This window comes from Tachyglossus aculeatus, unplaced genomic scaffold (assembly GCF_015852505.1).
Source record: "Tachyglossus aculeatus isolate mTacAcu1 unplaced genomic scaffold, mTacAcu1.pri scaffold_82_arrow_ctg1, whole genome shotgun sequence".
NCBI lineage: Eukaryota > Metazoa > Chordata > Mammalia > Monotremata > Tachyglossidae > Tachyglossus > Tachyglossus aculeatus.
The window spans coordinates 2,971,192-2,998,389 of record NW_024045094.1 but is presented as its reverse complement, the minus strand read 5'-3'; the positions used below and the strand labels follow the sequence as shown (position 1 = coordinate 2,998,389).

Here is a 27,198-nt window from a genome sequence, read left to right as displayed (position 1 = left end):
TACCAAGTGTTTAGTAAGGTGACTTTGAGAAAGTCACTTAACTTCTCTGTGCCTCAGTTACCTCATCTGTAAAATAAGGATGAAGACCATGAGCTCCACATGGAACAACCTGATTACTTTGTATCTACCCCAGTGCTTAGAACAGTGTTTGGTGCATATTAAGTCCTTAACGAATACCATAATTATTATTACATCATCTGCACACAGGGAGGGTTCAGTGCATACCACTGATTAATTGGTTGATTGGAATTTTATCTTGTTTACTGATATTTTTCTAGTTATTTTCCTTTTAATGCTGCTCTTGCTACTAAGTTTCCTCCATCTTTTTGCTTTTATTCTTTCTGGAAGTGTTCCTACGAGTTGTGGATTTTCTTCCTTGCTGCTAAATCCTCTCCACTGTTTTGTTTTTATTCATTCTGGAAACCTCCTTATGAACTTTGGATTCCTTCCATGCTACTGCATTCTAATTTAGTCTGAAGGATTCTTTCCTCAAAGGAGACATGGCTGATAATTGGCTGGTATAAATCAGACCGCTATGGTGGAATTCATTCTTCTTGGACTAACAAGTGATCCAGTGGCTCAGGTTATCCTCTTTGGGCTATTTCTAGTAACCTATGCTGTCACCCTGTTGGGGAACGGTAGAATCATCTTGTTAATCAGGATTCATTCCCACCTCCACACCCCCATGTATTTTTTCCTTAGTCATTTATCCTTCACAGACATGTGTATCTCCTCAACTGCCACTCCAAAATTACTTGAGAACTCACTAATCGAGAAGAAAAGTATTTCCTATGGGGGTGTGCTGTGCAGTTCTTTATCGCTAGTATTGTTGGGCCTGCTGAGTGCCTCCTCTTGGCCGTGATGGCTTATGATCGATATGTGGCCATCTGCAAACCACTGGCTTACCCGACAATTATGTCTAAGAGATTCTGTCTCCTTATGGTAGTGGTCTCACACCTAGAAAGTTTGTTAACTGCTTTCATATTTACAAGTAATTTATTCAGATTATTCTTCTGTGGGCCCAATGTGATCAATAATTTTTTTCTGTGATTTCCCGCCACTGTTTCCTGTTCTGACACGTCACTTGTTAAAATAATTCCCTCATCTTTCGCCGCCCTTCTAATTCTGTCCACATTGGCGATCATAATTGCTTCTTACCTATATGTTATGTCGGCCATTCTTGGAATAAAATCGTCTGTGGGGCATGGGAAAGCTTTCTCTTGTGCCTCCCATTTGACCACAGTTACTCCATTCTACGGGTCTTCAGCATTCATTTATACGCTGCCCAAATCCAGATACTCAATGGATCAGACGAAAGTTGTGTCCATGTTCAAATGGTATTGATCCCCAAGTTGAACCCACTGATCTACAGCCTGAAGAACAAGGAAGAGAAGGAAGCTTTGAAAAGGACATTTGGTATCAAAGGGATTTACTTTGGGCAGTTCTAGTCAGAAAGCATAATGGAAACAATATTCTCAACGTCTGTGAATTCCAGGGTATTTAATTAATGATGATAATAATAATAATAACAATGGTAATCATTTAGCATTTATTATGTGCCAAGCACTGTTCTGTACATTGCAAGCTTGCTGTGGGCAGGGAATGTGTCTACCACCTCTGATGTACTGTACTCTTAATGCTTAGTACAGCACTTAATATGGCTTGGTTCAGTGTTCTACAAGCAGTAAGGGCTCAATAAATGCTATTGATTTTTTATGGTATTCGTTAAGTGTTTATTATGTGTCAAGCACTGTTCTAAGCACTAGGATAGATACACGTTCAACAGACAGAACTGATTGATTGATTAATATTCTCTGAGTACTTAGTACAGTGCTCTGCATGCATTAAGTGCTCAATAAACACCAATGATTCACTGATTGGTTGTTCTAAGGACTTGGGTCAGACACAGTTGTTCTAAGCACAAGACAAACAGGTCAGACACAGTTCCATGGCCTAGTGGATAGAACACAGGCCTGCAAATTACCAGTACTTGGGTTCTAATTCTGGCTCCACCACTCGTCTGCTGTGTGGCCTTGGGCAAATCACTTAACTTCTCTGTGCCTTAATTACCTCATGTGTAAAATGGGAATTAAGATAGTAAGCCCCATGTGGGACATTGATTTTGTCAAACCTGATTTTCTTATATCTACTCCAGTGCTTAGTACAGTGTCTGGCATGGTGTAAGCACTTAACAAACACAAATTTTTTAAAACGTTCCTGTCCAACCTGGGGCTTGAACTCTAAGTAGGAGGAAGAACAGGCACTGCATCCCAATTTTACAGATCATCATCATCATCATCAATCGTATTTATTGAGCACTTACTGTGTGCAGAGTACTGTACTAAGCGCTTGGTAAGTACAAGTTGGCAACACATAGAGACAGTCCCTACCCAACAGTGGGCTCACAGTCTAAAAGGGGGAGATAGAGAACAAAACCAAACATACTAACAAAATAAAATGAATAGAATAGATATGTACAAGTAAAATAAATAAATAAATAAATAGAGTAATAAATATGTGCAAACATATATACATATATACAGGTGCAGTGGGGAAGAGAAGGAGGTAAGATGGGGGGATCGAGAGGGGGACGAGGGGGAGAGGAAGGAAGGGGCTTAGTCTGGGAAGGCCTCCTGGAGGAGGTGAGCTCTCAGTAGGGCCTTGAAGGGAGGAAGAGAGCTAGCTTGGCGGATGGGCAGAGGGAGGGCATTCCAGGCCCGGGGGATGACATGGGCCGGGGGTCGATGGCGGGACAGGCGAGAACGAGGTACGGGGAGGAGATTAGCGGCAGAGGAGTGGAGGGTGTGGGGTGGGCTGTAGAAGGAGAGAAGGGAGGTGAGGTAGGAGGGGGCGAGGTGATGGAGAGCCTTGAAGCCCAGGGTGAGGAGTTTCTGCCTGATGCGCAGCTTGATTGGTAGCCACTGGAGATTTTTGAGGAGGGGAGTAACCTGCCCAGAGAGTTTCTGGATAAAGACAATCCGGGCAGCAGCATGAAGTATGGATTGAAGTGGAGAGAGACACGAGGATGGGAGATCAGAGAGAAGGCTGATGCAGTAGTCCAGACGGGATAGGATGAGAACTTGAACGAGTAGGGTAGCGGTATGGATGGAGAGGAAAGGGCAGATCTTGGCAATGTTGCGGAGCTGAGACCGGCAGGTTTTGGTGACGGCTTGGATGTGAGGGGTGAATGAGAGCGGAGTCGAGGATGACACCAAGGTTGCGGGCTTGTGAGACGGGAAGGATGGTAGTGTCGTCAACAGAGATGGGAAAATCAGGGAGAGGGCAGGGTTTGGGAGGGAAGACAAGGAGTTCAGTCTTGGACATGTTGAGTTTTAGGTGGCGGACAGACATCCAGATGGAGATGTCCTGAAGGCAGGAGGAGATGCGAGCCTGGAGAGAGGGGGAGAGAGCAGAGGCAGAGATGGAGATCTGGGTGTCATCAGCATAGAGATGATAGTTGAGGCCATGGGAGCGAATGAGGTCACCAAGGCAGTGCTTGTAGATCGAGAACAGAAGGGGACCAAGCACTGAACCTTGGGGAACCCCTACAGTAAGGGGATGGGAGGGGGAGGAGGAACCTGCAAAAGAGACTGAGAATGAACGACCGGAGAGGTAAGAGGAGAAGCAGGAGAGGACGGAGTCTGAAGCCAAGGTCGGATAGCGTGTTGAGGTGAAGGGGGTGGTCCACAGTGCCGAAAGCAGCTGAGAGGTCAAGGAGGATTAGTATAGTTTATAAGCCATTGGATTTTTCAAGCAGGAGGTCATTGGTGACCTTTGAGAGGGCAGTTTCCGTGGAATGTAGGGGATGGAAGCCAAACTGGAGGGGGTCGAAGAGAGTGTTGTTGTTGAGTAACTGGAAGCAGCGCATGTAGACAACTCGTTCAAGGAGTTTGGAAAGGAATGGTAGGAGGGATATGGGGCGATAACTAGAAGGTGACGTGGGGTCAAGAGAGGGTTTTTTTAGAATGGGAGAGACATGGGCATGTTTGAAGGCAGAGGGGAAGGAACCAGTGGAGCGTGAGCGGTTGAAGATGGAAGTTAAGGAGGGGAGAAGGGATGGAGCGAGAGATTTCATGAGATGAGAGGGAATGGGGTCAGAAGCACAGGTGGCCGGAGTAGCACTTGAGAGGAGGGATGAGAGCTTCTCTGAGAATACTGCTGGGAAGGATGGGAGAGTAGTAGTAGTAGATGAGAAAGCTGAGGCACAGAGAAGTTAATTGACTTGACCAAGGTCACCCAGCAGGCAGGAAACGGAGCCAGGAGATAAACCAACTTGCAAAATGATGACCCTTCTGCATTACTTAGAGAGACAATTCTTTATGTGTTGTAAGATACTATCTGTAGGATGGATGATGTGGATCACAAAAGTACTTTCAACTGCTTTAAATGTGTGGTACAGATCGAAAGGGACTATTTCTTTATCTGGTAAGGTAAACTCTTTTTAGGGTTTCCACATTGGGTAGAGTCAGTAAATTAGTGTGAATTCCCATAAAACATTCATTTTAAAGTGGTACTACATGAACAAAAATGGAAAAATAATTATTTAAGATTCACTTAAAAGAACCTGGGATGTTTCAGCTGATGTAATCATATAGAGCAAACATATAATTTTTGAGTCACGAAAATTTTTCATTCTGCTAGTAAACATGCCATTGAATTATTTTCTTTCAAATTTCTTTAAAACATTAATTTAACTTGCACAATAAATAAGAAATCGTTTCACTTGTCTCGTTTGAACTGCCCTTTTTCCTCCATTTTGTAATCTTTTCTCCATCCTTGGAATGAATGAAAATGACTAAATAACTTTGGGTACAGAAACACTGACTAGCTTTAATGCTCCTCTTCTCTGAGAGATCACTTTAGCCAGGGAATGTGTCTGTTTATTGTTATACTATTCCAAGAACTTAGTATAGTGTTCTGCACATAGTAAGCACTCAATAAGTGCAACTGAATGAATGTTCAAGGCCCTGAACTCTCTGCTCTCCAGGAGCCTAGAAAGAAGATGACATGGTGAGGTTTTACTCTGAAAGTACAACTGCTTACTGGTAAAGGAGAAATAGGTATTCTCTTCATCATCAGGATGGTAACTTCACCAATAAGGCAGCAGTTGGACTGCAAATCAACATGGTGACCAACTGACATTTTTGAGTGAGGTAGGGGAAGATGCTCCTCTTAGGGTCACACCTGGAGAGTTACCAGTCCTCTACCAGTCTCGACTATGGGAGGGAGAGTCAAGCAGAGGCCTATCCATTCCATTTCGAAATTGGGCAGTGGCTAGCAAGTGGAAGGCAATCTGCTTCGAGTCAAAACTCCCCTGTGCTGGGCAGTAGCGGCATGGGAGAGAGTCAAGGGTGGAGACTCAAATTTACTGTGCGGAAAGAGGCAGTGGTTGAAATCACTTCCATATTTTTACCAAAAAAACTCTACGGATACACTATCAGAATGATTGCAATGGGGTGCTCCGGGAGAGTTGTGTCCACGGTGTTGCAATGGGTTGGAGACTACTACTCAATGGCTTAAGACAAGACAAGGGGAAGATGAGGAGGAGGAGAAGAGAGACCTATCCCTCAGTTATGGCATGAGAAGTACTGAAATGCCCCATTATCTGCAAAAGACCCGTTAAACTGGAAAGCCTGAGGCAAAGGAACAGAGCGCAGCACATGACAAAGTGCTCAGATCCCATACTTGGTTACACTGGAAGGAAGTGCCGGCAAGGGAGACGTTGATTGATTGATAGGAGATGGAGAGGTAGGACCATGCAGGAATGTATCTCTGAATCATGGAAGCCAGAGTGGCCTAGAGTTTCCCTTAGTAAAGATCCCCAATACAACCAATCTCAGGATCTTATTGAAGTGTTTTATCATCATCAACATCAACACCAGTTGCATCACTTTCTATGAGGGGCTTATCCATTATTCACTCTAGGAGACTCCATCCAAACTGTATGCTGAATTAAGAGTTTGAGAACCTACAGTAGAAATCGAGGACCTGGTTCTTTGTGTTTGAGGAAGTTAAAAATAATATTTAATCACATTTTAATAGACGAATTCATCTTTAAATGTAATTTAATCTCATGTATTGTTGTTGGCTCCTCTGGGGGCATGAAGAATAACATCAGAATTCTCCTCAGTCAATCAATCAATCAGTTTAAGCAGGAGGGTTGAATACAAGGCGGGCAGTTTGGACACAGTCCCTGCCCCACACAGGGCTCACACCTTTAACCCCCAGTTCACAAATGAAGTAGCTGAGGCCCAGAGAAGTGACATGACTTGCCCAGAGTCACACAGCAGACATCTGGTGGAGCCAGGATTAGAACCCATGACCTTCAGACTCCCAGGTCCATGTTCTACCCACTGTCAGGCTGCTTCTCTCTTTGTATATGCCCTAGAGATGCAGGTTTAAAAACTTCTCATTAACCAGAACAGACAGCTGGCATTTCAGGGGCAACTGGGGGCGACAACAAGTGGCAAACGAGAGACATCCAGGGAAGGGGTTGTGGGTAGTACTGTGCCCTACCCTGGTCCAAGCTCCTGTTGCTGCCATAGCAGCAAAATAAATAATGAAGCAGAAGCGAACATACAAAACAGCAACGATGTAGTTTATAAATTGCCTTTTGGCCACTCCTGGTCTATTACATTTCTTGTAGACCTTTTTCTGAGAGCGTTTCCCACTAATATGTAAGCTCCTTGAAGGCAGGGAGCTTGTCTACCAACTCTTCCAAGTGCTTAATCAGTGCTCTTCATACAGTAAGCACTCAATAAACACCAAAATACCAATGAATGAATGAATAATGTAATTGTGGTATTTGTTAAGCCCTTACCAGACCCCGTTCTAAGTGCTGGGGGTGTCTACAAGCAAATTGGGTTGGATACAGTCCCTGTCCCACATGGGGATCACAATCTAAATCCCCATTTTACAGGTGAAAACTGAGGCCCAGAGAAGTTAAGTGACTTGTGTGATGTCATATAGCAGAGCAGTGGCAGAGCTGGGATTAAAGCCTAGGTCCTTGTGACTCCCAGGTCCGTAGCTACTTCTACTAAGTAGCCATGCTACTTCTCTATGAGTGACTCTGGACCATGATTTCTGTAAGGTGCGCTCATGAAAGTCCACTTATTTTCATGCCTGGACTGCTTTGTAATAAAACATGGCTACTCCGACTCCTGGCTGAAACAATGCAGCAAATGAAGTCATCATTAATAACAGAATTTTCTATGTATCTACATGAGCAAGGAGCATAAAGGTACTTGGAAGGACTCAATTAATTTGTAACTAACCCAGTGCTTAATAAAGTACTTGATACAGTGTACGTTCTTAGCAAATACCACACTTATTATTACTGGAAACACACATGATCCATGCCCTCAAGTAGGTTACAGTGTAATGGGGATGATAAATACACATAAGTCTTCATACACAGTGATAACATCACATCATTGAAATGTTAATAATAATAATGATTCTTGTGGTATTTATTAGGAGGATTGTGGCAAACCTGATTCGCTTGCTGTTGTAAAGATATACCACTTTCTGCTGACCAGAACAACTACTTTTATTCTGTCAGGTACTGTTAATCGGCTGGACTCAGCTGTATTTGCTATATATAAATGAAATATCCTACCATAGACCAAATTAAAATAATTCAGGACTTGACTCTCACCGTCCTGTCTCACCTCTCCCTCTCTCTTCTCCCTCTCCCCTCCCCCTCAGGCTCAGCTTCTCTTCCGCTCTTCCCATTTTCTTTCGCTCATTTCTACTTCCTTTTTCTCTCTCTTCTTCCCTATTCCCCTTTCACCCTCTCTCTTACCCTCTTTCTTTCCTCTCTGTTTGCTTCCTTTCTCCCTCTCCCCCTATCTCCTCTCTCCTTCTTTTATCCCATTCTCTTTCCCTCTTTCTCCCCTCTCTCCTTGGTTCTCCCTCTGCCTCTTCTCTCCTCTCTTCCTCTCCACTCTCCGCACCAGGGGCTCACAGTCTCAAACCCCATTTTACAGGTGAGGTAACTGAGGCCCAGAGAAGTGAAGTGACTTGCCTAAGGTTACACATCAGACAAGTGGTGAAGCAGGGATTAGAACCCATGACCTTCGGACTCCCAGGCCCATGCTCTCTCCACTAAGCCATGCCACTTCTCTGTGCATACTGTGTTCCAGGCACTTTGCTATGCCCTGAGGCAGAGGTTGGACAATCAGATCGGAGCCACTCAGGGCTCATTTTCTACGGGAGAGAGAATCAGTGGATAAGTAATAGGAAAAACCAAGGTAGGTTTCACAGGGATAAGGATGAAGCAGTCAGGACCCTGATCAGCTTAGACACAAAGCTCGCAGTAAAAACCAGGGTTGGCTGAAGGCCTAATAACTCATCTTTCCCTTAGTAGCCTTTTTAGAAATGGAACCATCAAACCCAGCCTTTTCTTTTCAGGGGTGCCAAATACCCGGCATGAAGTTCTCCCTGTTCCACGGATTTAGACTATATTTGTTAATAACGAAATTAATAATAATATTGAGAAGCAGTGTAGCTTAGTGGAAGGAGCATGAGCTTGGGAGTCAGAGGTCATGGGTTCTAATCCTGCCTCTGTCACTTGTCAGCTGGGTGACTTTGGGCAAGTCACTTCAATTCTCTGTGCCTCAGTTACCTCATCTGTAAAAGGCAGATTAAGACTATGAGCTCACAAGGGACGATCTGATCACCTTTTATTCCCCCCAGCACTTAGGAAAGTGCTTCACACATAGTAAACACTTAACAAATAACTTTAGTATTATTATTATTATACACTAATGTATGAGATGCTTACTGTATGACCCAAAATTTATTTTGAATATATTTTTTGTCTGCCGCATTTTCATTTTAAAATGAAATATTTCTCGGTTTAGAAATTATTTGATGTAAAGGGACCAAAATCTGAAAGGAATGGATCTTTTCTTTCTTTGAAAAGGCACTGAATGGCCTTGAAACACCACATTGAGTAAAATGGAGATTCTAAAAGCATAAAGGCAATAATTGAGTGAAAATATCAAAGAAAATCTATTCTAAGTAGAAAAGAATCTAAAACTAAGTGGCACAGAATAAAAACATGAGAAAGCGATGTTCATTTAATCCTTACTTACAACTACAGTATAGAATTCTTTAGCTTCTATTTCTTATTTTTTTGTATTTTATTCAGTATTCTCAGTTTGTGTGGTTGTTTTATATTATATCGCATTTCTCTCATCTCATCGCATGTTCTTCATTTCTGTAACTGACTTTACTGACCGTAGAGTCATAATTATTCAATAGAGTGAGTGTTTCACTTTTCCTCATCTTTGAGAAAAATTAAATTGATGGCTAATGAAAACTGAACTTGTGTGAATGACATTATGGCTTAGTGGGAAGAGCACGGGCTTGGGAGTCAGAGGTCATGGATTCTAATACCGGCTCTGCCACCTGTCTGCTCTATGACTTTGAGCAAGTCACTTAACTTCTCTGTGCCTCAGTTACCTCATCTGTAAAATGGGGATTAAGAATGTAAGTCCCATGTGGGACAACCTGATAATCTTGTATCTACCCCAGCGTTTAGAACAGTGTTTGGCACAAAATAAGCACTTAACATATACTATTATTATTATTATTAAAAGTGTCCAAGTCTAGGTGACCTTGCTAGCAGTATTCCTTGCTCCTATTCTACAATTAGGGTCAGCTCCTAACTCTACACAGCCATGCCCATTCATCTTTCTGTCAAGTCTTAATTATTGACTGTCATGGCAAATATTTCATTTCAGGAGAGGAAAATAATTTCTTACCTGGGGCATTCTGCGAAACTACGCATGGCAACTGAGTATAGCGAAAGTCTTCTGCAGTCAGTCATTCAACCAATAGTATTTCTAGACTGTGAGCCCGTTGTTGGGTAGGGGTCATTTCTATACGTTGCCAATTTGTACTTCCGAAGTGCATATTACAGTGCTCTGCCCACAATAAGCGCTCAACAAATATGATTGAATGAGTGAATTTACTGAGCGCTTACTATGTGCAGAGAGAATTGCTTGGGAGAGTACAATACAACAGAATTAACAGACGTCTTCCCTACCTAAAATGAGTTTACAGTCGAGAGGGGACGAGATTAAAATAAATATTCTATTGGGTGTTTTGATTGCTAAAGCACCTTACATTAGTTATTTTAATTTACTACCCACAACATCACTGTGAGGTAAGGTTCAGTTATTATTGTCCCCATTTTACAGCTGGGGAAACTGGCATGGGTGAAGCAGTTTGGCTTAGTGGAAAGAGTACAGGTTTGGGAGTCAGAGGTCATGGGTTCTAATCCCGGTTTTGCCACTTGTCTGCTGTGTGACTTTGGGCAAGTCACTTAACTTCTCTGTGCCTCAGTTCCCTCATCTGTAAAATGGGGATTAGGACTGTGAGCCCCAGGTGGGAAAACCTGATTACCTTGTGTTTACCCCAGCGTTTACAACAGTGCTTGGCACCTAGTAAGCACTTAACAAATATTATTCTTATTATTCTTATTATTCTTCTTCTTATTATTATTATTATTATCGTCATCATCATCATTATCATTATTGTCTGGCCCAAAACCACACAGTGGACAGTTTAAAGCACTCCATCACCTTGGCTTCTCCTACCTCACCTCTCTTCTCTCCTTCTACAATCCAGCCCACAGAATCACTCCTCTAATGCCGACCTTCTCACAGCACCTCAATCTCACCCATTTCGCCCCAATCACTGGCCCACGTCATGCCTCTGGCCTGGAACACCCTCCCTCCTCAGATCCAACAATTACTCTCACCATCTTCAAAACCTTATTGTTACTCAAACGACCTTCTTTGATCAGGACGATTTCTACTCCACGCTAAACTAATTCCTATTATTATTTTACTTTGAAGAATATAATAATCTCACAGATTTTCAAGCAATTTTGGTTCCTCAGTAGGTATTAAATTCTAAAAGGAAGATCCTGAAAACATCCTTCTATAAACTTCCTCAAGCCCAACATGTTTGAGGAGGTTCCATCACAATTCCTATTTCACGTTCCTTGCTCTCCATTGCTCCTCCTCCCTCCATTCTCAACCCTCTACCCTTGCAGCCTTGTGTGGCAGGTGCAAATAGTAAGATCCTCAAGGGCAGGGATTAGTTCTACTAATTCTATGGTTCTATCCCAAGCCCTGACTATAATGCTCTGCATACAGTGGATTGATTCATTGCATAAACCTAGGAATGAAATAAAGAGGGTCTGATCTACTTGAAAAGCAGCCTGACTTGAGGATAGAGCATGGAACTGGGAGTCAGAAGGATCTGGGTTCTAATCCCAGCTCAGTCACTTGGCTGCTGGATGACCTTGGGCAAATCACTTCACTTTTCTGTGCCTCAGTTTCTTCATCTGTAAAATGGGGGTGAAGACTGGGAGCCCAAGGTGGGACAGCAACTGTGTACAACCCAATTTGCTTGTACCTACCCTAGAACTTAGTACGGTCCCTGACACATAATAAATGCCTAACAAATACCACAGTTATTATTATTATTACATGTTAAAAGAACCTGAAATCCAAGCTATATTTCTCCAGTCGCTGCTCGTATAGACAGTCCTAAAGAAGAGGAAGCCAACTGCTTGGCCAAATAATTGGTTTCACTTGCCTTGTGCAGCTATGACAACAGCAAACATACTGACTCCTTTGAGAATTCTAGGTGTGTATGATTGGTTTTTTTCTCCAATACTCCGCAGGCATAAAGGACTTTTTAATGATTATGCATTCATTCAATCGTATTTATTGAGTGCTTACTGTGTGTAGAATCCTGTTCTAAGCACTTGGAAAGTACAATTCGACCACAGATAGGGACAATACCTACCCAACAATGGGCTCACAGTCCAGAAGGTGGAAGACAGACAACAAACCAAAACAAGTAGATAGGTGTCAATACCATCAGAATAAATAGAATTATAGCTATATAAACATCATTAATAAAATCAATAGAATGATGAATATGTACATCATGCCAAGAGCACGAGTTTGGGAGTCAGGTCGTGGGTTCCAATCCTGCCTCTCCATTCCCATCAGGATTTTGAAATTTTCGGTAAGCCTCAGGGATTTAGTCCCATAACACTGCTCAAAATATATATATATATACTTCCCTCTGTCACTCAAAGATTACCTCCTTTGGTGAGCTAAAGGAGCTATATTTTGTTTTTGCACAAGGTAAGGTAGGTGATTTCAGTTAATCAAAAAACATTTAAAATCTTACTGTATTATGATGTAAATAATAATAATAATAATGGCATTTCCTAAGTGCTTACTATGTGCAAAGCACTGTTATAAGTGCTGTGGAGTTTACAAGGTTATCAGGTTGTCCCACAGGGGGCTCACAGTCTTAATCCCCATTTTACAGATGAGGTAACTGAGGCACAGAGAAGTTAAGTGACTTGCCCAAAGTCACACAGCTGACAAGTTGCAGAGCCGGGATTTGAACCCATGACCTGTGACTCCAAATCCCGAGCTCTTTCCACTGAGCCACGAATACCCTTCAGATGTACGCACTAGCCCTCTGCCTAGGATGATGAATTAATCCCTAAACTTTTTCTTAGACTGTTTAATAGAAATGAAGATGGAGAATATTTGAGAGTCAAGAAAAAAGAATTCAATAGACATTGGAAGGAAGGATCTTTAAGAAGAGATTAGGAAATCTTCTATTGAAATTTCCTGTAGAGAAAGCGATGATTTTACTCTTTAAAGAAATTATTCAGATACAGTTCCACAGTGTAATCCTTAACCAGTGACCAGGATAATAATAATAGTAATAATAATTATGGTATTAGTTAAATGCTTATTCTGTGACAGGCACTGTACTAAGGGCTGTGGTGGATACAAGCAAATTGGGTTGGACAGAGTCCCTGTCCCCTGTGGAGCTCACAGTCTCAAATTCCATTTTACAGATGATATAACTGAGGCCCAGAGAGTCGAAGTGACTTGCCTAAGGTCACCCAGCAGACAAATGTTGGAGCCGGGATTAGGACCTCTGACCTCCTGACTCCCAGGCCCATGCTCTATCTACTAAGCCACGCCGAATGAAGATGATAAAGTACATTTTGGCAAAATACAAAGAAAAACTGTTTCAAGTATTGTAATCTCTGGGAATATGAATTTCTAAGCAGAAGCTTGTTCCATTTTCTTCTTGCAGTGAAATGTCCTTCACTGACATTCCGTTTCTATTGTGTTATTATGTGGTGCTCGGTTATTTTTCCAATCACCCACGCTTCTTTCTTCCTCTCTTTCAGTGGATTCCGGGGCAGTTCACTGATTTTATTTGTTAGATTGTAAATTTCTTAACAAGAGGGAGCCGCTCTTCTAAATCTATTGCACACTCACAAACACTTATTAAGGTAAAGCTCAATAAATACAGTCAGTTGCCTGAGTCTCTCTTTTTATTTTAGCGGACTGCCAACAAGCAATAATGGCAAGTTAAAAAATACTGCAGTGACAGAGTTCATTCTTTTAGGATTTACAGATGACCCTAATCTTCAAATTATTTTCTTTATATTGTTCCTAGTTGTGCATTTTGTTACTCTGTTTGGAAATCTAGTCATCATTATATTAATCAGACTCAATTCTCAACTTCATACTCCAACGTATTTTTTTCTTAGTCACTTGTCCTTCTCAGATATGTGCTTTTTCTCATCTGTCACACCCAAGATGCTGGTAAACCTCCTATCAGAGAAGAAGATGATTTACTACCCTGCCTATGCCAATCAGTTCTGGTTGGCAGCGACCTTTCGAGTCTTTGAATGATTTCTCCTGGTGATCATGGCATATGATTGATATGCTGCTATTTCTAGTCCTCTCATCTCTATGCTTATTATGTCTGAAAAGGTTTATGCTTCATTGGTTGCTGTGTCTTACATTGCAAGCTTTATGAATTCTCTGTAATGTACATATGGTGTGCTTATCTTATTCTTCTGTGGACCCAATCAAATTAACCACTTCTATTGTGATACCACCCACCACCCCTGGTTGAAACTATCCTGTTCTGACACCCACAAGGCAAAGATCTTTCAGTCATCTTCAGCTGGCATCACTGTCACAATTACATCTTGGACGATTATCACCTCCTATGAATGTATTCTCATTTCCATCTTGAGAATGTCTTCCAAAGGTGGAAGACGCAAAGCTTTCTACACCTGTGTGCCTCACCTATTAGCTGTTACTCTCGTCTATGGGACAGTCATTCATTCATTCATTCCATCGCATTTATTCAGTGCTTACTGTGTGCAGAGCACTGTACTAAGCGCTTGGGAAGTGCAAGTCGGCAACACATAGAGATGGTCCCTACCCACCAACGGGCTCAGTGTCTAGTAGGGGGAGACAGATAACAAAACAAAACATGTAGGCAGGTGTCAAAATCGTTAGAATAAATATAATTATAGCTACATTTATAGTCAATTCAATAACGTTGGTAGACACGATCTCTTGTCCTCAAGGAGTTTACTGTCTTAGAGAGAAAGATATTTAAATTACAGATGGGAGAAGCGGCAGAGTATAAGGATCTGTATATATCAGCGCTGTGGCATGGGGATGGGGTAAGTAACACAGTACTTAAGATGTGTAGTTCCAAATGCAAAAGTGACCCAGAAGAGAAGGCAAATAGAGGAAATGAGGACTTAGTCGGGGAAAGCCTCTTGGAGGAGATCTGATTTTAGTCACATTTATCAACATGATGCCAAGCTGTGAAAACTCAATGGATGTGAACACAATGATGTCTGTGTTTGACATGGTCATGATCCCCATGCTGAATCCCTTGATCTATTGCTAAATAGATCATATTGGGCAAGGATGTGATGGAGACCCTACAAAGAACGGTTCTGATCGAAGGAGTTTCCTAATGTTAAAGGAGAGTCAGGTCAGCAGTAGGAATTAATGAGATGAAGGAAAACACATAATAATTCATTATATTGAATGTCGAATATAACCGTGTGAGCATTCTGTGAGAAGAACTAGTGATCATATGTAAAATCATCTAGACTGTGAGCCCGTTGTGGACGGGGATTGTCTCTTTTTGTCGCTGAATTGTACTTTCCAAGCACTTAGTACAGTGCTCTGCACACAGTAAGCGCTCAATAAATACGTTTGAATGAATGAATGAATTTAGCGACACATGTGAACTTGAGCATGCTTTGCTTTACTGCATGAAAACAGTGAGGGCTACAGGTCAAATCATCCCATGTTGCACGATGGTTACCACAATCACGATCCTAATTCACAAGCACTAGGGGACTCTTCAGAAAGATCCTTACCATTGCCAAGTAATGTACTTCCTTTAATCTTCATGTAAGAAAATGGAAGGGTAAAGGAACATGAAATGAAATGTGAAAAGGAAGTGATTTTGCTTATTAAAGAATGGAACCTATTGTTAGTTGAATAAATGAAAAAAAATCCATATTTCTATTTACTTTCACAAGACTAAAAGTGGTTGTTATTGGCTTTAAGCCACCAGAGCCTCTCTGATAGTTTGCTTTAACTAATATTTTATTTAAATTTATGTGTCAAAGACCTAACAAATATAATCAAAATAATAATGATAATGGCATTTGTTAAGCGTTTACTATGTGTGAAGCACTGTTCTAAGCGCTGGGGGGATACAATGTGATCAGGTTGTCCCACGGGGGCCTCACAGTCTTAATCCCCATTTTTACAGATGAGGTAACTGAGGTCCAGAGACGTTAAGTGACTTGCCCAAAGTCACACAGCTGACAAGTGGCAGAGCCAAGATTAGAACCCATGACCTCTGGCTTCCAAGCCCGTGCTCTTTCCACTGAGCCACGCTGCTTCTCTATAGAGACATGGAATACATAAAATGCCAATTACAGGGAATTGAAAAAAAAGTTCTACTATTTAAAAAATCATAGGCCCTGTTGGATGTTTTTAATAGAGTCCCTGCCAACTCCTTGATGCATTCTGCCTCTGACCTGGAACTTCCTCCCCCTTCATATCTGACAGACTGTCACTCTTCCTTCCTTCAAAGCTTTACTGAAAGCACATCTTCTCTAAGAAATCTTCCCCAACTAAGCTCTCACTTTCCGTACTCCTTTTCCCTTTTGTGTCATCCTTGCACTTGGATTTGTACCCTTTATTCACTCTACCCTCAGTCCCTCAGCACTTATATTCAGATCCATAGTTTACTGAAATGTCTGTCTCCCCCTCCAGGCCGTGGGCAAGAAATTTCCCACAGGAAAGGAAGGTCTTTGTAGGCAAGGAATGTGCCTATCAATTTTGATGTATTGTACTTTCCCAAGGATTTAGTGCAATGCTGTGACTCAATAAATGTTATTGATTGATTGATTAATTGATAATCTGTACCTCACTTTAATGCCACACATACATGAGAGGGATTTGCCAATTCCAACTCTGCACATGCTACTCTAGTCATAGGTCACGAGTCCTAATACAGTGCCTGGCGCAGGAACTTTGACATCAGCATCTTCACTTGATTGATGGATAATTCTCAAGGTGTTTGCAGCCCCCAGTCCTTCTCCAGACCCTGATTCTGCATGAGGGCCTGGGGCCTTTCCTCACCTCTATGCTGGTGTTGGGGGAGACAGTTAAGTGGTAAAAGCAGCACAGAAGACAAGGACCCGGGACTCCTACACAGTGACAGTCTGTACAGCAGGTTTCTCCACCAAGCATGAAGATAAAATCTTCTAGAAAGACCTCGTATGCATGATTGCAACCTAAAGCTTGGATACAGAGTGGGGACCAAGCAGACCTCTCTTTGGTTGCCTGGATAATGAGGCACGTTTTTAAGGGATATTCAGAATCAGGAGGATTCAGTAAATAGTTCCGGATTCCTTTTCATTCTGTCTTAGGCAGATTGAGCCAAGATTTTGAAATTTTTGAGGAGAGAAGGCATTTTCTTCCATTATTTTGTACTTTAATTAGTGCAGATTTGGCCTAGGAAATGAAATCAAAGTGATCCTCAGCAACTGCACCTCTTTCCATAATTGTGCAGTAAAGTTTTGGTCTCAAGGAGATTTCATTTCCTGTGAAATACATGGATTTCATTTCAGAAATCTACTTTTCTAGGTGCCCATAATTCTTGTTAATAATAGAGTTTTTCACAGGGATTAAGCACTTTAGCTGATCTACTCACTGTGCTTTTCATTCATTCATTCAGCTGTATTTATTGAGCGCTTACTTTGTGTAGAGCACTGTACTAAGCGCTTGGGAAGTACAAGTCGGCAACATATAGGGACCGGTCACTACCAAACAACGGGCTCACAGTCTAGAAGGGGGAGAGAGACAACAAAACAAAACATGTAGACAGGTGTCAAAATCATCATAATAAATAGACGTATAGCTATATGCACATCATTAGCAAAATAAATAGAATAGTAAATATGTACAAGTAAAATAAATAGAGTGATAAATCTGTACAAATATATACAAGTGCTGTGGGGAAAAGAAGGAGGTAGGGCAGAGGGGAGATGGGGAGGAGGAGAGGAAAAAGAGGGCTCAGCCTGGGAAGATCTCCTGGAGGAGGTGAGTTCTCAGTAGGACTTTGAAGGGAAGAAGAGATCTAGTGTGGCGGATGTGTGGAGAGAGGGCATTCCAGACCAGGGGAAGGATGTGGGCCAGGGGTCGACGGCGGGACAGGTGAGAACGAGGCCCAGTGAGGAGGTTAGCGGCAGAGGAGCAGAGGGTGCAGGCTGGGCTGGAGAAGGAGAGAAGGGAGGTGAGGTAGGAGGGGGCGAGGTGATGGAGAGCCTTGAAGCCGATGGTGAGGAGTTTTTGCTTCATTCGTAGGTTGAAGACAATCACTGGAGATTTTTGACGAGTGGAGTGACATTCTCAGAGTGTTTCTGCACAAAGATAATCCGGGCAGCAGAGTGGAATATAGACTGAAGTGGAGAGAGACAGGAGGATGGGAGATCAGAGAGGAGGCTGATGCAGTAATCCAGTCTTTGTTCATGGCTCTCTGCTACTAATCTTTTGCTCATCAATGTATAGCAGATAATAGCTTTTTTATAATGGTACTTGTTAAACACTTACTGTGTGCCAGCCACCGTAATAAATCCTGGGATAGATATAAGCTACTCAGGTTCTTTCATTTATTCATTCAATCGTATTTATTGAGTGCTTACTGTGTGCAGAGCAGTGTACTAAGTTTCTAGGTTGGACACGGTCTGTGTCCCACATGGGGCTCAGAGCTTTAATCCCCTTTTTACACCTGAGGTAACTGAGACACAGAGAAGTTAAGTGACTTCCCCAAGGTCACACAGCAGACAAGTGGCAGAGCCAGCATTAGGACACAGACCCTTGTTCAAACTACCTGGCCTTTTTCAAAGCCTCTTTGAAAACTCATCTCATCCAGGAGGCCGTCCTGGTTTAATTTCTCCTCTCCCCTTCAGGTTTATCCACCATATTCCACCCAGGTATTCTGCATCAACCACATAGTTGAGAACTCACAGCCACTAATAGCGCTTTCATACATATCATATGACTCAAGTATTGAGTGCCTTATCATCCACCTATCTGAAAATCATTTTAATGCTTGTTTCTGATCCTAGATGAAACGCTTCTGAAGGCAGAGAGGGTGTCTCATCACTCTATCATAGTGTCATGAACACATATGATCGGTTTGCAGATTATACTGCCACTAGCACTTGCAATCAATCAAGCGTCAATCAATCAATTGTATTTATTGAGCGCTTACTGTGTGCAGAGCACTGTACTAAGCGCTTGGGAAGTACAAGTTGGCAACATATAGAGACAGTCCCTACCCAACAGTGGGCTCACAGTCTACAGCAGAGATCAGATCATAGTTCTGTACATTAAAGTCTATTGATAAATTGGTTGACACATTCACCCCTCATTCTGTTTGATGGCAGAAGGTCTGACAACTGTCTCCTGAAACAAAGTTGTCAGACTCCCAGAATCCATTGCTAACTAATCATTACTGGATAATACCCCAAATGGTTCCAGAATGGTCTAAAGGGGTGTAGGTACTTTTGTAACCCTGTAGCATATTATCAGGAGGGACTTTGACACGGGAAAAGATAGAGCCAAATATCATTATTATTATTAGAGAAACAGCTTGGCCTAGTAGATAGAGACAGAGGACCTGGGTTCCAACCCCAGTTCTGTCACATGCACACTGTGAGATCTTGGGCAAGTCACATAACTTTTCTGTGCTTCAGTTACCTCATCTGTAAAATGGGAACTCAATGCCTACTCTCCCTCTTACTTTAATTGTGAGACTCCTGATTGTCTTGTATCTGCCCCAGCGCTTAGTACAGTGCTTGGCAAATAGAGAGCATTCATTCATTCAATCATATTTATTGAGTGCTTACTATGTGGAAAGCACTGTACTAAGCACTTGGGAGAGTACAATGTAACAATAAGCAGACACATTCCCTGTCCATAAAATGATTTGTTAAGGTAGATGTCTGCTTCAAGAGGCTGAGGTGTAGCCCTACTGAAAAAAAAAACTTGACTACCCCATTCCTTCACGTCCTATGGGATTTTTCTGAAGGATGATTCAGATTTCTGGAGTTAAGAAAGAAATTCATTTCCCATTCAAATAGGTCAAGCGAAAAAGACCCCATCCCTTGGGAGTCTGGAGAAATTTTGAAGTCCTGCAGGTGATTATTCTCTACACCTAAGTGATCTAAGAACAATTAATGGATGCCTTTCACTTCTTGCAGTATCATGGGGTTCTCAGAGGGCTTCAGGAGTTCAGTCCCCAAATACCCTAAGCCCAGTATAATCATGACATTGTTACCCAGTGCAATTGTTTTGGAGCCTGAAGTAACACATCTATTCCTCCCCAGCAACATACTTGTTAGAGAGATCTTGGACTGAATCACTGAAAGATGTGGAATTTTGTGAGATTGAATCTTCTGTCTTTTTTACCTCTTCCTCTTCCTGTCAGTTAGAATATGATTATATAAATCCACAGATATCAGCCTTTCATGCCGATAGATGCAGGCATGGGGAAGAAAGGGTAGGCCCATTCTGAGGCTTAGAATTACATTCAATTGATGCGAGAAATTCCTTTCCCCTCTTTAACAGGGGAAAAAGCTCAATTTTTGTCCTTCCTCATTATCCCAGGAAATTACCCATCAGTAGATTGCATTGTTTGTGCCTGCTGATGGTTAGGTTCTGTAAACATTGCAACAGTATAGGTGTTTTTCCAAAAGGCTTTTGATCAAAGAAAAAACGAGTCCTGTTGACTGGACTTTCCAGTTGGCCTCATTTTTTGCACTCCTTTAAAAATCTATTAGACACTGTTTCTGCATATGCAAGCTCTTCCAACTGCATGACACATTCATTAAAATTTTAATTTTAGAGCAGAAACGTGACCAAGTTAAGTGTGCAGAGGCACCACGTTGTGAGGCAGAGCCCTGTTGAAGTGACCCTCCACTTCATTTTGTAAAAGATAAAAAGAACAATTTATTTCATAGGAAATACTTTCCTACAGGAAACAGTCATTTCACCCTTTGTTGAAATGAGATACCACTAAATAGTGTCAAATAATGTTTTCGTAATTTTCTTTTAAATGAAACATTTCATTCTAAAGGTTCTAAAGGCTGCTGGAAAGTGGAGAATGCTGTTTATATTTATAATTTAAGGATGCAGCTTCTGTGTTTGTTCATGCAGATAAATTGCCAAAATACCTCCTTTAGGTAAAGATTTTCAGGTCATTCTTTGTTCTGTTTGATTTCCAGATCTATAATCATCCTTCGTGATCCAACTTAGTTCATCCTCACTGACCACTAAATGTTCTTAAAAAGAAGAAATCTTTCAAAGAGATGGAGTGTCTTAGAAGAACGTGAAAGGAGATATTGAATGATAGATGACTGGAAGTTCAAATGAAAAAAAAATGGTAGGCTTTTAGAAAGTGAAATAAGGTAATTTGTGAGTATGACAATCTAATGCAACTGCCTATTTAGGTATATTAAGGGATGTGGTGGACGAATTACTGTAACTAATATGAGTAATGGGGATAATGTATTCTTAAGGATGAAGGAAATTGAGTCAAGAAGATTAGGACCAGAAGCAAAAATGATTAGGCTCTGTGGGAAAGCAGAGATTTGAAGTAATGTGCGTTGGTTCTTGGGAAGAAATCTTCCTTGAGTGAACGAAGAATTGCCGTGAGAAGCCATTATTTTCATCATCATAATCATCATCGTTGTGGTTACTATTATTATCATTATTATTGCTATTGTTGGAGTAGATACAAGATGATCAGATTGGACAAAGTCCCTGACCCACACAGGACTCACAGTCTACGTAAAGTTAAATATCCATTTTACAGATAAGGGAAATGAGGGTCAGAAAAGTCAAGTGAGTTGCCCAAGGTCACCCAGCAGACGAGTGGCAGAGGTGGGATTAGAAATCAGGACCTCTGACTCTCAGCCTGTTCTCTTTCCCGTAGACCACCATTCAGTAATTCGTGGCTTTAACAGGAGTCCTGAGAGCCTGCAGTCCAGAGAGTGACCTAGTGGTGAAGGTCAATCAGTCACCTGAATTTATTGAGAATCTGTTTGTGTAGAACAGTGAACCAAGCACTTGGAAGTGTAAAATAGAGTTAGTAGGCATCATTCCTACCTTCAAGGAGCTTACATTGTAGCAGGGCAGATAGGCACGAAATTAAATTACAGATAGGAGCAAGAAGAAAATATGGATAGGGCTGTAAATTACTGTTTAATTAACAGGATATGCATGCTAGATACAGAAGTGTTATGGTTGGAAGTGTAGCTGGTGTAGTAGATACAGCATGGGCCTGGGAGTCAGAAGGTCATGGGTTCTAACACCGGTTCCACCACTCCTTTGCTGTGTGACCTTGGGCAAGTCCCTTCACTTCTCTGGATTTCAGTTTCCTCATCTGTAAAATGGGGATTGAGACCGTGAGCCCCACATGGGACAGGGACTGTGTCCACCACGATTTGCTTGTATGCACCCCAGCGCTTAGTACATTGCCTGCCATATAGTCAGTGCTTAAGAAATACCATTACTATTATTATCATCATTAAGACCTGAAGCGATGGTTCAGATCTTGTTAGACAGTTAACCCCATGTAGGACAGGGATTGTGTCTGTTTTGATTATCCTGTATTTAATGCCGTGCTTAGCCCAGTTTCTGGCCCAGAGTACGTGCTAAATACATATCCCAACAATAATAATTGTCACTACTAAATTTGTAGAAGAGAAATTGATTAGAAAAAGTCTCCCAGATGAGACGTGATTTCAGAAGATTTCTGGAAATGGGGTGAGCTGCAATTTGCCAGAAGTGAGGTGAGAGGGAGGTGCAGGCAGAGGATTTGAAAGTGAGGGAGCGGTTGAAGGTAATGCCAAGGATTTGGGCATGTGACACAAGGAAGTTGGTAGTATTGTCAACTGTGATCGAAAAACGGGATGGAGGAGAGGATCTGGGAGAAAATCAGTTTTACACATATTAAGCAGGACATCTACTAGAGATGCTGGGGAGGCAAAAGGAAACCTACTGTGTGCAGAACAATGTGCTAAATACTAAGGAGTGTACAATATCTGGCGGAGACATGATCCTTGCCCACAAAGAGCAACGTGTATTCCTAGTCAATCCTTGGCAGGGAATGTATCTACCAACTCTGTTGTATTGTACTGAGAACAGTGCTCTGCACAGAGTAATCAGTCAATCAGTGGTATTTATTAACCACTTACTGTGTGCAGAGCATTGAACTAAGCACTTGGGTGAATACAATATAACTGAGTCGGTAGACACATTCCGTGCCAAAATGGAGCTCGCAAATAAATACCATTGAATGATTGATTGATTGAATGCAACATAAACATTTGTAATTCCATCCAAAATCTTGTTCTTTAACATTTTCCAAACTTAGCTTTGAATAGGAACGCTACATCCCTGAGCCTCAGACCACTGCAGTGTTGATAGTGTAGTTCATTTTCTTCCCACGTAACAGAAGGACACTGAGTGGCCAACGGAAATCACACAGCTCTGAGTGAGTTCATTCTGTCTGCATTAATGAGTGATCCACAGTCAGAGATGCCACTCTTCATGCTCTTCCTCTTCATCTATGCGGTCATTCTTCTGAGGGATCTGCTCATCATTATAGTCATTAGAGTCAGTTCGCAACTTCACACTCTCATGTATGTTTTCCTGAGCCATCTGTCTGTCTGACTCATGTTCTTCATCGTCCGTAACCCTAAGATGCTGGCAAATTTCTTAGTGGACAAGAAAACCATTTCTTACCCGGGATGCGTGGTCCATTTCTGCGCTGCAGCTATATTTGAGGTAGTGGAGTATTGTCTTCTGACCTTGATGGCATATGATCGATATGTAGCAATCTGTAAACCCCTTCTATATGTACTCTGTATGCCTCAGAGACTGTGTGCTTTACTGGTCACTGCTTCCTAAATGGCCAGCTGCCTGAATACTGTGGTCTAGACAGTTAATGTATTTAGTTTGACCTTCTGTGGACCTTCTGAAATTAATCACTTCTACTGTGACATCCCCCATTGTTAAAGCTGTCCTGTTCGGATCCCGGACTTGCCCAAGTCCTTCCTGCTGCCTCCATGGCCGCCATTATGCTGGTTACAGTTCTGACCATACTGATATCGTATGTGTACGTCTTACTGGATATTCTTAAAATACCGTCCTCTGGAGGAAGGTACAAAGCCTTTTTCACATGTGCCTCTCACCTAATGACGGTCGCGTTATTCTATGGTACTACAACATTTATTTATCTGCTACCCAGTTCCAGCTTCTCAATGGATCAGAAAAAAACTGGTGTCTCTGTGTTATATGATATTGATTCCGATGCTGAACCCAATGATCTATAGTCTGAGGAACAAGGAGGTAAAAGATGCCCTTTGGAAGGTTATGAGCAGGGAACGTGATAGCTAATTTTGCTATACCGTACTCTCCCAAGTGCTTATTACAGTGATCTACACAAAGTACATGTTCAATAAATACCATTGATTGTGATTATAAATGTCAAGAATCACACACTAAAAATAATGCTAATGATGGTATTTGTTGAGTGCTTTGCACACAGTAAGTGCTCAGTAAACATGATTTACTGACTGAATCATTCTTCAGGTATGCTCACAGCTCGTTTCTTCTGCTACATCAAGATGTTTCCAGCCAGACTCATGTTTTCAGAGATTGTTCTGCTTGCCTTGACTTGCTTCCCTTATTCATCTCCCCTCCGAGCCCCATAGCACTTATGTACATATCTGTAATTCATTTATTTGTATTAATGTCTTTCTCCCCCTCTAGACTGTAAGGTCGTTGTGGACGGGTAATGTGTCTATTGCTGTATAGTACTCTCGCAAGAGCTTAGTACAGTGCTCTACACAGAGTACACACTCAATGAAATGACTGACTGAATGATGTCTACGACATACTCTCAGGAACTGGGGCCATGGAACTGTTCAAAAATCCTCTTAGCTTTTTTCTAATGGTGCAATCATTTTAATCTATGGATCTAATGAGAGGGAAATGGGTCTGATATTGTGGTGTATTGTGTTGCAGCTAGGACAAGATTAATAAATGGAACCAATCAATGCTATTTATTGAGCCCTTACTATGTGCTGAGCACTGTATTAAGCATTACGGAGAGTACAATAAAACAGTGTTGGTAGGCACATTCTCAGCCCACAGTGAGAATGTGACAAATGTCTGACATCTTTATTTTGTTTTCACAATACAAAAATTGGTTGGTACTGATTTTTTAATGATATTTATTACGCACTTCCTTTGTGCCAGGCATTGTACCAAGGGCTGGGTAGCTATAAGATTGGACACAGCCTATGTGCTACATGGGGCTCACAGCCTTAATTCCCATTTTACAGATGAGGTAACTGAGTCAAAGAGAAGTTAAGTAACTTGCCCAAGGTCACGCAGCCCACTGTCGCAGAGCTGGGATAAGAACACAGGACCTTCGGAATCCCAGCCCCACACTCCATCCACTAAAACATGCTGCTTCTCTCCTAATGGTAGTAGGCCTCACCCTCTCCGATATTCAATCCATATTCAATCCAATCCCACTCTCATATTCAATCCATATTCAATCGATCACCCAGCCTTGTCAGATCCACCTTCACCACATCGCTAAAATCCGCCCTTTCCTCTCCATCCAAACTGCTAGTATGTTAATCCAGTTACTTGTCCTATCCCTCCTTGATTACTGTATCACTCTCCTTGCTGACCTCCCAGCCTCCTGTCTCGCCCCACTCCAGTCCAAACTACACTCTACTCCCTCAATCATTTTTCTACAAAAAAATTCGGGACATGTTTCTCCACTCCTCAAGAAACTCCAGCATTTTCCCATCCACCTCCACATTATACCAAAACTGCTCACTATTTGTTTCAAAACATGGCTCAGTGGAAAGAACATGGGCTTTGGAGTCAGAGGTCATGGATTCAAATGCAGGCTCCGCTACCTGTCAGCTGTATGACTTTGGGCAAGTCACTAACCTTCTCTGTGCCTCAGTTCCTTCATCGGTAAAATGTGGATGAAGACTGTGAGCCCCACGTGGGACAACCTGAACACCTTGTAACATCTCCAGAGCTTAGAACAGTGCTTTCCACGTAGTAAGCACTTAATAAATGCCATTATTATTATTATTATTGTTGTTGTTATCATTATTACAATCAATTCATCCCTCTGCTTTGAGCATCATCTGCCTACTTTATGGTTGCTTCTGCATGTTAATTGTTAACTGCTCTCTGTGATGTCATCATCTGCTTGTATTTTGCCACCACATATTGTTATCTGCTCTCTGTGATATTATCATCTGCTCATTTTATTATTGCCATAGCATGTTAATTGTTAACTGCCCTCTGTGATGTCATCACCTACTTATTTTATTATTGCTACTGCTTTATCGCTACTGCATGTTAATTGTTAACCTCCCTCTGTGCTGTCATTTACCTTGCTGACCTCACCAAACTATCAATTCCCCTGCTCCCAACTGCTTTTCCCATTCCTCACCTTCTGCTTCCCCTCTCCCACCCAGCTCTTTCACTCCCTTTCCTCCCACCCCCGCCCCTCCCCTTTGCACCCTACCCAGGATCCCTCTATACCAGGACCAAACCTCAACTCCTCCCTTCCAGCCCCCTCCCTCCCCCCCTCCCCATCCCCACCGCATCCCAGTTCTCCTTTCTCATCACCACATCTCTTCCCCCTCTCACCTCCCAGGCCCCTCCAGCTCATTCCAATCCAAACCCGAACCACCCCTCGCACCCTTCCCCTTCCCTCCCCTCCCTCCACAGCTGTTGCCAAGTGTGGCCTTTGGAACCCCCGCTCCATTATAGGTAAGCTCCCTTTCATCCTGGACCTATTCCTTTCCAGCTCTCTACTCCTCCTCGTCCTAATTGAAACATGGGTCTCTCCGGATGACACGGTCTCTTCTGCTGCTCTCTCCAGTGGAGGCCACTTCTTCTCCCACTCCCCCAGACTCAACGGAAAAGGAGGAGGTGCCGGTTTCCTTCTCGCTCCCCAATGTCGCTTTCACACTATCCCTCCTCCCCCTTCCCTTTCCTTCCCTTCCTCTGAAACCCACATTATTCACCTCTACCACCCCCTCCAGATTCCTGTAGCTGTCATCTACTGCGCCCCCGGCCCCACCTCCAACTTCCTTAGCACTTTTGACCACTTTCTCACCTTCATTCTCTCTTTTTCCTTGCCCACTCTGATCCTCGGAGACTTCAACATTCACATGCATGTCCCTGGTGACTCCTTTGCCGCCCACCTTCTATCTTTCCTTGAGGCCGCCAACCTCCTGCTCCACCTCACCTCGCCCACTCATCAACTTGGTCACACCCCCGACCTCATCATCTCCTACCGCTGCACTATCTGCACCCTCACAAAATCTGAAATCCCTCTCTCTGATTATAACCTTCTCACCTGCCTCCCACTCATTCACACTCCTCTCCCCTGTAAATCTATATTAATACCTCACAGAGACCTCCGCTCTCTCGACCACATCCATCTTTCTCAGCACATCACACCCCACTTCGCCTCCCTTTTCTCTCTACCCAGTCTTGATGACCAGATTACTGCTCTCAACTCTACCCTCTTTCCTCAGTTCAACTCGCTCGCTCGCGTTTCCCTTCACCGCTCTCGTACCACTAACACACAGCTCTGGATCACTGCCACTGTCTGCTTCCTTTGCTCTTATGCTTGAGGTGCTGAACCCTGCTGGCCAAAGTCTAAACAGCAAGC

General features: G+C 42.5%; 1 pseudogene; it reads left to right on the top strand.

The window, feature by feature from the left end:
• The first annotated feature begins 861 nt into the window (after positions 1 to 861).
• On the top strand, positions 862 to 23,873 carry LOC119924138 (annotated as a pseudogene).
• The last annotated feature ends 3,325 nt before the right edge of the window (positions 23,874 to 27,198 follow it).